At 39.9% G+C, this 16,621-nt stretch overlaps 1 long non-coding RNA gene across 1 annotated transcript in view; it reads right to left on the reverse strand.

Moving 5' to 3' along the window:
* Positions 1-292: 292 nt before the first annotated feature.
* LOC116500937 overlaps positions 293-16,621 on the reverse strand; it is a 53,861-nt gene continuing 37,532 nt past the window's right edge. The window contains exons 2-3 of the long non-coding RNA XR_004254359.1: positions 7,954-8,089; positions 293-1,146 (exon numbers count right to left, since the gene is read on the reverse strand). This is a non-coding gene — a long non-coding RNA (uncharacterized LOC116500937). The remainder of the gene's footprint in view (positions 1,147-7,953; positions 8,090-16,621) is intronic.

Consider the following 16,621-nt stretch of genomic DNA (forward strand, 5'->3'; position numbering starts at 1 on the left):
ACTTCCAGGAATGGTACAACTTCTCTGGGCAACCTGTTCCAGCACCTCACCACCCTCAGAGTAAAGAATTTCTTCCTTATACCTACTCTACATTTAAATTGAAGGCATTACCCCTTGTCCTATCACTACACTCCCTGACAAAGTCATTCCACAGCTTTCCTGTAGGCCTTTTAAGTACTAGAAGACCAATGTACAGTCTCATAGAACTTTCTGGATAATAATAATAATAATAATAATAATAATAATAATAATAATAATAATAATAATAATAATAATAATAATAACAACAACAATAACAACAATAATAATAATAAACATCAACAAAAAACAACAGCAATACGTAAAGACACGAGCCTGTAAATGCAGTTATGTCCAAGTCTAATGGAGAGTGCAAGCCAAATGCAAAGCAGCAAAAGAGTAATTCTGAGTTCTCAAATACCTTGCAACAAAAAATTCACGTGTTAATTGCACCATGTGTCTTAAAGGGAGTCAAGTCATGCTAATTCCCATGCTAACAGTAACTGTTTTTTTCTTTAACTGGTTTAACAGGTAGGTAATTATAATAATAGAAGAGAAGCTGCTAGTGATCCTGGTCCCTAACACCTTCCATCACCACCAAAAGACTTTTGAGACAATTTAAAGCTATATCAACTCCTCCTGCCCCCTCCCCCCCGCCTTTTTTTGGGGGGTTGCAACAGGTGGTTTAAAGGTGGCAAGAGAAACATTTTAGAGCTTAAAAAAAATTGATTTTTTTTTTTTTTTTCATGGTATCCAGTTTAACAATAAATTGAGAACTAAAACACAAGGGGCAGGATTATGTGACAATGATTTGCTATATATTAAAGAGCAGAGAGTGAAATGCAACAACTATATTACTGTTCTCATGCCCAGCATAGAAAAAATAAATTGTCTTTAGTCTATCTGTATTTTCCACAGAGCTTTACTTTGCTGTTGTGGAGTGTACAAACATGTAGAGGTCTTGCTGTAGACAGAGACTGCAAGTGCTGTGCCTGGACCTATTTATAAAAGTATGTCTCAGTCCAATAAAGCTTATACTGTACTGGTCTTCTTATGGGCTTTCCTTTTGCTTCATTTGGCGATGAACACTCTTCAATGTTGGGGACTTCCTCTTACCTTCAGCACGACCTAGTGAGATAAGAACAAACTAATAAGCTGCCATAAATAACTGTGAGCATGCTGGGCAATATGAGCAGTTTGGTGACACCCATGTGAGTAATGTAAAGTGTTTGTTTCCTTTGTACAGGAATGGTTTTGCAACAACTGGAATCAATTCTACAGGTGGTAGTGGTCAGGGGAAGGGCTTCTTATTTCTTTTTTCCCTCTGCACCAGCCAAATATTGTTCCCTTTCATGTCACGATAGAAAACTAGTTGGGTTCCTTAACCCTCCCAAATAAAGCATAGGGTGGTTAAAAGAGATGACAGGGTTCAGATCAGCCAGATGAGGGAAACAGGGAATATTATCAATACCAGCCTCAACTGTAAGATTCATCTATCTATCTATCTATCTATTAATCTATCTAATCTATCTATCTAATTAATTAGATGAAGTAGGCATCTTCGTTAAGATCCAATTAATAAATAGAAGAACAATAGAAGAACAAGCTAGATTGTAAAAGAAAAGAACAAAAAAAAAAAAAAAAAAAAAAAAAAAAAAAAAAAAGGTAAGGGAAAAGAAACTGAAGATGCCTTCAGAAGCCAAAATTGGCACAAGCATCACATCAGTCATCATCACAGTCATCTATGGCCTCATCATCAGTTGCACCTGAGACGCACTTTGGCAGCCCTCCAGGGTGCGCAGCATGAGCAAAGACGCTGCAGTTAACTTTGATCGATGTCAGTCTTTCAGTGTTTCTGCCAGCAAACTCCTTCATCGTTCAGTGGCAGTGTTATCCTCAGCACTAAATAATTTGGGGGGATTATCATGTGATGTCTTTGCAGAATGTCAGTGAGACGCTTCTGTTTTCAGGCCTCTACTTGAAAGACGTAAATCTTTCCCCTCATTTACCTTAGGATCTTAATTTATTATCTTTTCCACCCCCCTTGCATTTTTTAATGTTTTACTGAATTGCTCGTGAAAGCAAAAGACTAATAGCACTTGCTGTAGGTAGGCATGATAAAGCAGGCAAGCACAGTGTGTTATTTCTGTATGTCATTTTGTTGATAAACCTCAGAAAATATCCATGCCTCATATACCAGCAGTACAAGACCGGGCTTCTGTGAGGAGAGGTTTACCTGACATAGAAAAGAGGAAACTGAAGTTCTAAAGGACACAAATCACCAATTGTAGTGTGTTGAAGCATGTTTCCTGAATCCAAAGTTTGGTGTGTTTGCAGTCATAATATATTATTCCTCCTGTGTATGAAATTTTAGGTTTCAGGCTTTTTCAGTCACACTACAAAAGCGCATGCCAGATGAGCAGCAAGAATAGTGTTTGTTTGATCTCATGTGAACTGCTTTTAAATAAGGAAGAACAAAATCTATAAAACTAGTTAGATGTCTAAACCCCTTTCACATCAGTGAGAACCTGACACCTGGTTGAAACTGTATTTACCAACAGTGCTTCCACTGGTGCTCATTTAACTGCACAAGTACTTAAAACAAACAAACAAAACAAAACAAGCCATCACCACCACCAACAACAAACAAACAAAAAACCCAACACCTCTCATCAGAGCAATTCAAAATATTAATTATTATCTGCATTTTTTTGTTTTATTTATCTATTTATTTTATGACAATTTTAACATGTGAAATATCACTTATGCTGAATGTTTCCTGTCTGAAATATTTTTAAATAAGAATATTAAGGCTTTATTTTCAAATGATCGTTCTCTATAAATGAAAAATGTTGCACACAAAATTTCTTTTCAACCATCCTTACAAACCATATAATTTAGAGGGTGTCTAAATCAGGGACAAGTTAAGTGGACTCAGACAACTTAATTCATAACTTGGAGACTGTACATCTCACAAAATAACACGCAAGTTACACAACGTGTTCTTTCAGATTGGAAAGAGGAAGAAAAGGTCTCTCCTGAGTTATATTTCTCTGTTGGAAAGTTACCATTATAACTAAAATCTGTTTTAAATACTGGTACCCTCTAGTGTTCACTCACAGTAAAACTTGCAAAGGACATTTGTGGAAGTAGATTCTCTCCCTTTACATGTCCGTATCTTCTGGTGCAATGAGTATCTATATCAGGATATTCCTTCATAGGAAATGTAATTTTTCTTTACCTCTGTTGGGGAATTCCCACTTAATTTTTTCATTCGTATATCAGACTATGGCAATATAGGCATGAGGAATTACAGCTCTGAGACAGCTGGACTCTGCTTTCACTATAGTTAACTATAGTTAAAAGCAATATAGTTTATAAAGCAGTACATATATATATATATATATAGCAGTATAGTTTAACTATAGTTAAAGCAGAGTTAACTATGAGTTACTGGGATGTGAAAGGAATTAATTGCTGAGGACGTTTCTTTCTTCTTCTGGACTATGGTTGCTACTGGGAGCATACATTCTCTCGGAGGACATATCTACATTCAGAGGAGTGGAGAGAAGGCTATTTTTATTTAGACTTGGTTCAGATTAATACACTTTGGCCATGGTAAGTCAGCCCAAGAAAACCCAAATGTAATGGCAGGCCAAAAAATATTTATTTATTTATCTTTGTAATCACAGAAAATAGTAGGGTGGCATAATTTAGCCCTCTTTTTTGCATAAGTAGCCCCTGATTAACTCCAGAGGCTTTACAGATATGGAATGAGTGCATTCCTAGACATTAAATACTTATCTTAAATCTTCTTAAGAAGATAATACTCACCTTCTTAAATCACATCAAGATGACACCTGAAATTAATTGCCCAGTAAAATCAAAGTAGAAAACATGGAAGTTTGTTTTTGTGTGCTGTACTTCTCAGAGGTGAGGTACTCATTAAGGCTGTTTGGTTGGCTTATGACAGCAAACTTTGGGAAAGAGTAAGTCCCATACCTATCCATTGGTGATATCCAGTTGCTGTGGTTGGAAAAAGTGGTTATCAACAAGGTTACTGGTGTGAATTATGACACCTTTGTGAGGTAAAGTAAAACTGTAGAGAGCAAACAGAAGTATTGTAAATATTCTTGTGGAAAAAATAGGGAAACAGTGTGAAGGAAATGAATGTTAAAAGTCACAATGTCACATTAACCATTAAGAGATATGTCTTTGTGATAATTTGAAATATTTAAAGTGTTTCTCAGTAGGAAACAGTTGCTTATAACATGAGCTATTGTTGAGCTCTGAACTTCCTTTTGGTCAGCATGAATTTGATCTGTGTTGCATTTCTGAAGTTAATGTTTAGTAAAGCCTGGAAGTGCCAGCTGCATAAAAGATGTCAACCTATTCATTAAATGTTGGTTTGGTATTGTAATGAGAATTTCAAATGTTATCTCTGCTTCAGTTACTGATTTTCTTTCTGAAGAAAGGAAAGTGTTGAGTTGTGCAGGGCTGCTACAACCTTGTCCTGACCTATAGTCAAGACAGGACAGGTGCCATGGGTCTTAGCCCATATGTTTTGAGGCTTTGAGTTGCCTTTGGAACCTCTCAGATTGCTTTGGATATTTGTATTTTTTGAGATCATTCATATGGTCTGATGTTAATCTGATAGTTTTCAGGTGCCTTTCTTAGAGAAATAGAAACATTTTTTGATCAATAGAATATTCAAATGTCCAAGATGTCTGCTTTGTCCCTTCAACATGTAGAGAGAGAAATAAATTACATGGAGAGATATTTCTCAGCACTGGAAGGCTGCAAGTATTGAATTTTATTTCTGCTCTGAGATTAATATTTTGATGGTTCTCATTCCTTTCAAGAGAAAACCTTCAGAGAGGTTTTGCTTCTGTCTTTCAAATGGCTTCTGAATGATCCAATGAGTACCTTTAGCAAGCAAAGAGACAAACAAGCCAGCCAACCAACCAACCAACCAACCAACCAACCAGAAACCGTTAGTTACCTGGCTTTGCTTTTCTCTTTGGGTTTAGGTTTGATGCAGTAAGAATTCTCTTTTCATTTATTAATTATATTGTTGAGTGTTTTTCTGTAAGTCTGGCTCCTTTTGTAGGTGAGCAACTGAAGCTTAGAGAGATGAAGTGGTTTAATCAACTAGATGCAATAAAATGGAAAATTAATTTCTATCTCCAATTCTCCCATCCCCTACAATACTACAGAGAGATAGTTTGTCCCTCTTTAGTGATTCTCAGCTAAAGCCGATGTGAATCTTGAAAACATATATATGTATATATAAATGTACTCTACAAACCATGCATATTCATGAAGTCTCTTCCTTTCTTTTTTAGTGGCTAGAGTGACAGTATTTTAAAATAAAATATTAAACATATTAAGATAATCAGGAAACTGATGATTGGATAAATATTACTGGTCCAGCTCCATTTGTAACACAAGTCTTGTGAGAAATGTATTCTCATTTCTAGCAGTTAGTAAATCCTTTGGTTTTTCAGTATACTACAATTCCACCAGAGAACTTACTTATTGCTAAAAAAATATTTTATTAATATTTGAAAACTTTTTTTTTTTTTTTTTTATTATATATATATACATATATTTTGTGCTTTCATTGTCAGAAGGTTCTCTGCAAATTATTATTTTTCTTTTTTTAATCCATTTCTTGGAGTGGTATGCAATAAAACAGAAGGTTAAAATTCAACATTTGGATGAAGACTAGGTGTGGTTGGGTGGTTGGCTTGCAAGAAACTACATGGTTTGTTGTTGGTTTTTTTGTTTGTTTGTTTGTGGTTTTTTGTTTGTTTGTTTGTTTTTTGCATTAGGATACTTATATGTTAGAAACACTATATTTAATACTAGTGAACCTGCAGTGATCAGCTCCTGTTCCCACCAGTCCTGGGGTAGAGAATTTGTCCTTTCAGACTGCCTAATACAAGGTTGTATTAGCAGACTGGTGTTTGGATCTGCAGTACATACAGTGCAATAAGCACTGGTTTGCATACAGCAGCAAGATGTCCTTCTCTCAATCATTGCTGTGCTTATATGTACACTCTCAGTGATTTTTTACACGTTCTTCTGTTTATTGGAAGGAGAGGTAAGCCTGCATTTTTTTTTTTCTTTTAACTTTTATAAGAGAATTAAGGCAAAATGTTTTTGAAAACTCTTGGCAGAGGAGGCTGCATGCTTGTGAGAAGTTCACATGATAATGGAAATGGACAAGACAAAGGATTTTTTTGATCATTTAGAGAATAGTGACAGTTCTGAGGTTTTTGCCTGGTCTGAGTACAAGTTATGTCTCTGTAAAATACCACTATATGCTGCAGAGTAACGTGACTGTCCTTTGGTCAGAAGTGGTGTTAGCCTACTGATATATTTGTAAGTCAGTGCACTCTGAAGGAATCATAAACCAAATTTTTACTTTGTGGAAGACCTCCTCTTGTCAGCAAAAAGGGCCAAATAAGGTTTAACACATAGCAAAACAGTGTTAGAGTTCATTTCTTGGGGCTCTGAAATCCACTGTTTCAGTGATGCCTGATTATTCTGAAGACAGGGGCCTTATTACACCTGGAGTTTGATCACACTTAGATGTTTCCGATGAGGACACAAAAGCAGTTCATAGGGTTATCAGGAAAATGATTGTGCCAACATTTGTTTTGGGAGACCTGGATTTCTGCTGACTTTGCACAGCTTGGCAAAATCTTCATGTCAAAAGGATATACTATGCCTTTTTCTCCAGCATATGCCAAGTGAACATGTTGACCCAGAGCAGAGGCACTGACTGTAATGTTTTACTGAGTGAATGTACAAAGGTCGAGACTGTGTCCCAGTAAAGAGATGTGCATCCAAGGGAAGAGTTTCTGGGTGATGAGTCAGGTTGGTCTCCTGGTCTTATTTCAGCATATGAACTGGCATATCAAAGTGGTAGTCAAAACTGAAAATGTCATTTGAGATCTCCTACCCTGCAGACCATTTTTCACCTCTGTTTTTTTGTTTTTATTTTTGTCTGATATCCCACCTGCAAGTGCTGACCTGAAGGGCACCCAGGAAGAAAATAATTACAGATTTCATTTTTCTTACTGTGTGATGAAAAGTGAGCAATTTAAGTTTCCTCCCTTTTAATTTTATGAATCATAACAAAAGTTAAATTTTATGTCTTTGTGATCTTTATTCTTCTCTTTGTCTCATTCCTCTCAGTCTCTGTTTTGCTCAAGATGTACTACTAGAGGAGCTTTTCCACTAGCACAAATGTGTTGTTTCATGTTTCAGAGCTCATATAAAAATCCTTCCTCGAGAATTTTATTGTATTAGATGTCTAATGGATATAACAGTGATAGTACAATAATATCAGTGATAACTTTCATGCTGGAGAACTGGAAGTATGTGAAAGTCTAGACTGTGAGGACTGTGAGTTCTGGCAGAAATTATTCCATCTGGGGCATGGAACTCTTTCATCATCAGCTCAGTGATGGACAGGTTACTGGTCAAAGCAGGTAAGTACATGAAAATGACAGTAAGGGGAAATTCTGCCAGAAGAAGTGACAGATCATTTGTACTTTCTATTGCATACAAAGTTCTCCAATATCCATGGTGGACTAAAATTTAAGTTATTGAAATAGTATGCATCAACTATGATGCAGCAACATAAAGTCCAACCATTGAGATTAGTACAAACCACAGTGTCCTTCTAGCAGAGGTAGGTCAATACCAAATCTTCATTTCTGTTGCCTTAGAAAGCATCAGCTTGTAATATTTCTGTGGACAGTAAAGTGGCTTTACTCTCACTGGCATACAAACAGTGAAAATTGCAATGTTTTGGATAGTTCTAACGTGTTACTACTGTTCTAGTCCCAAGTTTGAATAACACAGATTAATGTACATATAGTCTGGATTAAATGTCATAAGGAGAGCAGGTAGGACTCTTACAGTATGACTGAAGTTAGCACTTTGGTTTCCATGCATCATGTAGCAGATATTGGAACTGCACAAGAAGTTCACCTACATTCCAGATGAGTCTGGATGGGCACTGTAGGAGGACATCCAGAGACTTTTGCCTTGTTCCCTAAAATAGAAATAGAAGGTTAATGTAAAATGAGGGGTTAGATGACACAGATAGTGGCCCTCTTCTTACTCCACTTATCACTGCTTTTGGAAACAGGCTGCTGGTAGATATACCCTGGTCTGAGTCAATACAGATGTTCTTAGATTTTAACATGCTTTATCATGCAGCTAAGATAAGTCTTGTCCACTCCATCTAAGATACTTAACCAGAAGAAGAATAAAATGGAAGGGAAGGGAAGGGAAGGGAAGGGAAGGGAAGGGAAGGGAAGGGAAGGGAAGGGAAGGGAAGGGAAGGGAAGGGAAGGGAAGGGAAGGGAAGGGAAGGGAAGGGAAGGGAAGGGAAGGGAAGGGAAGGGAAGGGAAGGGAAGGGAAGGGAAGGGAAGGGAAGGGAAGGGAAGGGAAGGGAAGGGAAGGGAAGGGAAGGGAAGGGAAGGGAAGGGAAGGGAAGGGAAGGGAAGGGAAGGGAAGGGAAGGGAAGATTGTGATTCTTCTGACTTTTGTTGGTAACAGCTTTTAACCTAGAAGTCAGTTTGTTCCAGGTCTGTCAGCAGGCCTGTTCTGAGGACTTTGTCCAAGATGCTGCTCACTTATGCCCATCATGCATTATCTGATCAAGGATTTGGTTAAGATCCTGTGATTTTAAGACCAGCTTTCAATTACAACCTCTTGTCTTTGTCTCCCTCTAGGTGTTTTTAAAGGCATATTTCTCACCTCATCTTTCTTGTGTGGAATTTAGTTGCCCCTCACATTTTCTATCTCCTCTAAATGCCTCTATTTGCCTTTGGTAACTAAAATTGTTAAAAATACTAAATGCCCTAGGCCTAACTCTTGTTAGACATAAAATTTCTTTCTACTATCTATTACGTTGACAAATATTACTAATACAAAAATTAAAGAATGCTGTAAGCTATTTCTAGATATTTTTAGTGTTTTCAGAATTTCAGTTCAGATAAAACTTAAAAAATTTCATTTGTTTGTTTGTTTTCTCATCTGTGTTATTTTTGTGATTTACATTTCTCCTGGTGCCTTGTGGTATAAACTATTGGAGGTCCATTTTATGAAATCATAGAATCATAGAATCATAGAATATCCTGAGTTGGAAGGGACCCTTAAGGATCATCAAGTCCAACTCTTGACACCGCACAGGTCTACCCAAAAGTTCAGACCATGTGACTAAGTGCACAGTCCAATCTCTTCTTAAATTCAGACAGGCTCGGTGCAGTGACCACTTCCCCGGGGAGCCTGTTCCAGTGTGCAACCACCCTCTCTGTGAAGAACCCCCTCCTGATGTCAAGCCTAAATTTCCCCTGCCTCAGCTTAACCCCGTTCCCGCGGGTCCTGTCACTGGTGTTAATGGAGAAAAGGTCTCCTGCCTCTCGACACCCCCTTACGAGGAAGTTGTAGACTGTGATGAGGTCTCCCCTCAGCCTCCTCTTCTCCAGGCTGAACAGGCCCAGTGACCTCAGCCGTTCCTCGTACGTCTTCCCCTCAAGGCCTTTCACCATCTTCGTAGCCCTCCTCTGGACACTCTCCAACAGTTTCATGTCCTTTTTATACTGTGGTGCCCAGAACTGCACACAGTACTCGAGGTGAGGCCGCACCAGCGCAGAGTAGAGCGGGACAATCACCTCCCTTGACCTACTAGCGATGCTGTGCTTGATGCACCCCAGGACACGGTTGGCCCTCCTGGCTGCCAGGGCACACTGCTGGCTCATATTCAACTTGCTGTCTACCACGACCCCCGGATCCCTCTCTTCTAGGCTGCTCTCCAGCGTCTCATCGCCCAGTCTGTACGTGCAGCCAGGGTTTCCCCGTCCCAGGTGCAGGACCCGGCACTTGCTCTTATTGAACTTCATGCGGTTGGTGATTGCCCAGCTCTCCAACCTATCCAGGTCCCTCTGCAAGGCCTTTCCACCCTCATTCGAGTCCACAACTCCTCCAAGTTTGGTGTCATCAGCAAACTTGCTCAAAATACCTTCTATTCCTACATCCAGATCGTTTATAAAAATATTGAAAAGTACCGGCCCTAAAATGGAGCCTTGATGGACCCCACTGGTGACCGCCTGCCAGCCTGACGCAGCCCCATTTACCATAACCCTTTGGGCCCTGCCCGTTAGCCAATTGCTCACCCATCGTATGATGTTTTTATTTAGCTGTATGGTGGACATTTTGTCCAGTAGGATCCTATGGGAAACCGTGTCAAAAGCCTTGCTGAAGTCCAAAAAAATCACATCAGCTGGTTTCCCTTGGTCCACCATATGGTGGCTCCACCACCTCCCTCGGCAATCCATTCCAATACCTGACCACTCTCTGAGAAGAACTGTTTCCTAATTTCTAACCTAAACCTCCCCTGGCACAACTTGAGGCCATTCCCTCTAGTTCTGTCACTACTTATCTGGAAGAAGAGGCTGACTCCCAGATCACCACAACTTCCTTTCAGATACTTGTAAAAATTTTAACCATTAGATGCTCCTCGTGCCATAATGGCCAGATCCAATAAGCCATGCTGATACAGCTGCCAATTACATCATTCCAAAAGTAGAAATATTTCTTTGAAGACAGTAACGTTGCACTGGTATTTTCAAGAAGAAAATTTAGATATTTCCTGCTAAGTAGAAGCTTGATATTTGGGCAAGAAGGAAAGGGGAAAGGAGAATTGAGACACAAAAATATACCAAACATGCCTTTCGCAGCAGGACTGGATACTTCACTTTCTTTCATGTGTGTTAAGTTCTTGTAAACTCTAAGGTATACCTGGAATCACAGAATCATAGAACCATAGAATATCCCAAGCTCTAGTGTGCCCACAAGGATGACTGAGTAAAATTTCTGGTTTGACAAAGGGCCATCCAAAAGTCAAACCCTATGTTTGAGAGCATTGTGCAAATGCTTCTTGAACTCCAGCAGGCTCAGTGTTGTGACCAATTGCTTAGGGAGCCTGTTCCAGTGCCCAACCACCCTTTTGGTGAAGAAGCTTTTCCCAATACCCAGCCTGAATCTCCCCTGTTGCATCGTCATTGTAGAATGGGTTGTATTGGAAAGGACCTTAAATATTGCAGATATTGTTTCCAGTTGTAAATGAAGTCTTTCCCTTTTCTACTTTCCTTGGAAACTGCCATATTCCCAGACCTGCTAAGGGGACTTATACTGAAAGGAGTGTAGGATCAGCAAGAGAGCATAGGCTGAGGTCTCCTGCATTGTAGTGAGTGGAAGGAGTAGCAAGTAGGAGTAGGAAGCGGAGTGAGCAGGGAAGTTGGTTTTGGCAGCCATAGTTCCAACCTCTCTGCCATGAACAGGGATGCCACCCACTTGATCAGGTTGCCCAGGGCCTCATCCAGCTTGGCCTAGTTCACCTCCAGGGATGGGGCATCCACAGCTTCTCTGGGCAACCTGTTCCAGGGTTTCACTATTTTCTGAGTGAAGAATTTCCTCTTAACATTTAATCTAAATCTCCCCTCTTTTAGTTTTAAGTTATTCCCTCTCATCATATCATTATCTGCCTGAGCAAAAAGTTGCTCTCCATTATTTTTATAAGCCCCATAAATTTTAAGCACCTTTTACATAAGTATAGAAAGGCTGCAATAAGGTCTCCCCAGAGTCTTCTCTTCTCCAGGCTGACCCAGCCTTCTCAGCCTTTCTTCACAGCAGAGGTGCCACATCTTCGTGGCCCTCCTCTAGATCCACTCTAACAGGCCCCAGACCTGGATGCAGTACTCAGATTGAGGCCCCACAAGGGCAGAGTAGAAAGAGACAAAAAGCTCCATACTGTTTCCTTGGGTCCTGTCACTGTCCCCAGAGAGCAGAGCTCATCACCTGACTCTCTGCTTCCCTTGTGAGGGAGCTGCAGGCCACCATGAGGCCTCCCCTCAGGCTGCTCTGCTCTGGGCTGAAAAAAACTTCAGCCACTCTTCATATGTCTTCCCCTCCAGATCTTTCACGATCTTTGTAACCCACCTTTGGACACTCTCTAATAATTTTATGTTTTTCTTATCTTTTTGAACCCAAAACTGCACAGTGTGTTAGTCTGCAGTGCAATGGGTAGATGATACTGATTTTATTGCATCAGCCTGGACAGTTTATGACTTATTCCAGGGATGATCTACAGGAGAACAACTAGACATTTATCCAGGCCAAATTTAATAAAGTAGAAATTAATTGTAAATTTCACCTGTTTCTTTTTCTGTGGCAAAAAGTTTTACTCAAGGTCACCTGTCTGTGTAAGACCTGCTCTGTCCTGGGGGGAATGAACATACTGACAGCAATGTAAGCAGGAACTTGCAGTTTGTTTTGGCATGATTATCACTTCACTTGGTCAGCTGGTATCCTGAGATGTCTCAGGTGGGCAAGACACTGGGACTGTTTCCTACAGAAATGAAAACTATTATCTTGGAATAAGGTGATATGATATTACAGAAAGGGGTTATACAATTTTGCACAGTTGTTTTTCAATGGGAAGTAAGAGACAGAGGAACTCATGGATCATGTAGCAGGAAAAATTTCAAAGTGCTTAGGTCATTCAATGAAATTGGAAGGAAAAGATGTCGAGCAGGGTAAGGCAAAAAAAAATTATATACACAAAGACAAATGGAATTTGGGAATCCCAGATTCTGCCACCTTATCTGTCCAGCTTGGGTCTGGTAGTTTTAGTTTCTTCAGTTTGGTTCTCACATGAGCTTTCTGTTAAACAAGTATCATCTCTTGTTTCACTGATCAGATTAATTTACTGCCATGTTGTAAAGGTTAGAACAGGTAAAAATATTTTGAGGGCTACTTTACAATTTTTTGATGATATTACATATTTGCTACTTTTAGTTTTGAAATATTTCCAGTTTGAATGAAGCACTTTAAGTCTTCCTTAGAAATCATAAATTTTTACAGATCACAGAATCACAGAATCCTCTAAGCTGGAAGAGACCTCCAAGATCATCTAGTCCAACCTCTGACCTAACACTAACAAGTCCTCCACTAAACCATATCACTAAGCTCTAAATATAAAAGACTTTTAAAGACCTTCAGGGATGGTGACTCAGTCACTTCCCTGGGCAGCCTATTCCAATGCCTAATAACCCTGTCAGTAAAGTTCTTCCTAATATCCAACCTAAACCTCCCCTGGTGCAATTTTAGCCCATTCCCCCTCGTCCAATTACCAGGCACATGGGAGAATAGACCAATTCCTGCCTTGCTATAGCCTCCTTAAAGGTACTTGTAGAGTGTGATAAGGTCACCCCTGAGCCTTCTCTTTTCCAGACTGAACAATCACAGCTCCTTCAGCTGCTCCTCGTAAGACTTGTTCTCCAGACCCCTCACCAGCTTTGTTGCCCTTCTCTGGACTCACTCAAGCACTTCCATGTCCTTCTTGTAGTGAGGAGCCCAAAACTGAACACAGTACTCAAGCTGCGACCTCACCAGAGCAGAGTACAGGGGGAAATCACTTCCCTAGACCTGCTGCCCACACTGTTTCTTATGCAAGCCAGGATACTGTTGGCCTTCTTGGCCACCTGAGCACACTGCTGGCTCATATTCAGCAGACCATTGACCAATACTCCTAGCTCCTTCTCTGCCAGGCAGCTTTCTAACCACTCCTCTCCCATCCTGTAGCACTGCTTGGGGTTGTTGTGCCCCAGGTGCAGGACCTGGTACTTGGCCTTGTTGAGCTTCACACAGTTAGCCACAGCACATCCATCCAGCCTATCCAGATCCTCCTGCAGAGCCTTCCTACCCTCAAGCAGATCAACACATGCACCTAACTTGGTGTCATCTGCAAACATACTGAGGGTGCACTCGATCCCCTCATCCAGATCATCGATAAAGATATTAAAGAGAACTGGCCCCAGTACTGAGCACTGGGGAACTCCACTAGTGACTGGCCCCCAACTGGATTTAATTCCATTCACCACAACATTTTGGGCCTGGCTACCCAGTTTTTAACCCAATGAAGCATACGCCAGTCCAAGCCAAGAGCAGCCAGTTTCTTGAGGAGAATGCTGTAGGGAACAGTGTCAAAAGCCTTACTGAAGTCAAGGTAGACCATATTCACAGCCCTTCCCTTATCCACTAAACACGTCACTTTGTCATAGAAGGAGATATTTGTCAAGCAGGACCTATCTTTCATAAACCCATGCTGACTGGGCCTGATCATCTGGTTGCCCTGCATGTGCCATGTGATGACACTCATGATAATTTGCTCCATGAACTGTCCTGACACTGAAGTCAAACTAAGAGGCTTATAGTTTCCCAGGTCTGTCCTCCAGCCCTTCTTGTAGATGGGTGTCACATTTGCTAGCCACCAGTTGACTGGAACCTCCTGTGATAGCCAGGACTGCCGATAAATGATGGAAAGTGGCTAGGCCAGCTCTTCCACCAGTTCTCTCAGTATCCTTGGGTGGATCCTATCCAGACCCATTGACTTGCGTACATCTAAGTGCCGTAGCAGGTTGCCAACCGTTTCCTCATGGATTGTGAGGGCCACATCCTGCTCCCCATCCCCTTCCACCAGCTCAGGGTACTGGGTATTTAGAGAACAACTGGTTTTGCTGCTAAAGACTGAGGCAAAGAAGGCATTAAGCACCTCAGCCTTTTCCTCATCTCACATCACTAAGTTTCCACCTGCAACCAGCAAAGGATGGAGATTCTCCTTAGTCCTCCTTTTCAAGTTAATGTATTCATAAAAACATTTTCTGTTATCTTTAACAGCAGTAACCAGATTGAGCTCCAGATGAGCTTTGGCCTTTCTAATTTTATCCCTACACATCCTTACAACATCCTTATAATCCTTCTGAGTGTCCTGCCTTTTTTTCCAAAGATAATAAAACCTCTTTTTTTTCCTAAGCTCATACATTGTACATATGATTAGAGGGTCATTAGTTACTGAATTGCTTCTACAATAAGCATTATTATTTTGCAGCCCACGTGTGCAGTTGTGCAGTGTGGAACACCATAGGTCTTGGTTCAGAAAAGAGGCTTCAGCTTTGTTGGTTGTACTTACAGAAAAGCTGTGAGTAAGATAGCATGTCACACAGGTTTTGGGAAAAGACATGAAATCAAGGCTTCTGAAGTAGAGGACAAAAGTTACTTCCACTCCAGAATACTTTTGAAAGGGACTTGCTCAGTATTATGCAGAAAAACACAGTGTGCAATAGTTCTCTTTCTGTAGAACAGGACACAAATAAAAGATAACGTGGAAATCACTCTGGCATTCTGTTATAGTTTCCTCTGTAAATAATAATAAAAAGACAACTTTTGCTTTTCACCACAATGTGTGCATGCTGTCAGAAAACAAATGTATATCTATAAATAACTACAATAAGAGAGAACATTATTTGGCATTACAGACATGCTTCTAACCAATCTCTGCTGTTCTGTAATGGGTAAAGTATTATGAAGGTTATGTGACTGGCTGATTGTGAATATTGCAGAAGAGAAATGCACAGAAGCTGACAGATATTATTAGGAAAATGTTTCATTCATGCTGGTTACAGTATTCTTTTCAAATCACACTGTCAATAGGTAGTGGCAGTGTATATTCTGTGTAATTCTATTGTCAACAGAATACCTGCTTTGAGATGTAGAGAGTGTATTAGGTGTCAGCTTCTCATGCATTTCCATAAATAGGGCAGTGAATTGCTTAGTAGACAGCAGTACTCAGTGAAAAGTTAAATACAGTTTTCTGAAATGTGAGAATTCTCTTAAACCATATTAGATAGAGGGTTGTCTACCAGAGATTTAAATTGATACTTAGTGTTAGTAATGTATGGTCACATTTTAAGACATTATTGCTTTCTTAATTATGTAAATTAAACACTCTGTGCTAATTCATTCTATTTATTTCAGTCAGATGCCTGAATATACATGCACTTATTCTTTCAGTTGGGGATGGATTTGTGAATGAACATATTCAAGACCTCCTGACAAGTTTTGGAGGGACAGAGGTATAAGAAAATCTATGTAACTATAAAGACCAAGGTGCAGTGGTACCTGCACTGTGGGTACTTTTGTCATTTACATCTATTCTCATTTGTTGCTTACAAGGTAGGATTGCTTTTATTGCAGCATTAGGCAAATCTCAGTGTTCCAAACTGTTTTTGGAGCAATAAAACTGAACATCCAATTTTTATAATCAAGGTCATGATCACAAAAGCAGACCCGCATGTAACAGTGGTGTGAGTATCCAAAAGAAGATGATGAGTTTGCCAGCTGGGAACAAAATAGGAATTGGATAGAAAAGGATCTACTGAAGGATTTATGTGAAAACATTTCATTAATGCCTTAATCTACATTGATTTCTGGTATCTCCAAACTGAAGTTTAAATCTTAGCATTTCTTTTGAAATATACTCTCCTAGGACATAAAGCTGAATGTGATTTGTAATAATACAGCAACCAGATCTTGGCTTGATCTTTTGTAAACGTCAGGTTTATTTGTGGCATTGCAAATTCAGTTTCCCAAAGCTCCCACGGCGGGGGGATTTGATTGTTCTTCTGATCTTGTTTGTACTGGTGCAAATCCAGAAAGACCCCATTTGCAGCTATAGCC

Source organism: Aythya fuligula, chromosome Z (assembly GCF_009819795.1).
Source record: "Aythya fuligula isolate bAytFul2 chromosome Z, bAytFul2.pri, whole genome shotgun sequence".
NCBI lineage: Eukaryota > Metazoa > Chordata > Aves > Anseriformes > Anatidae > Aythya > Aythya fuligula.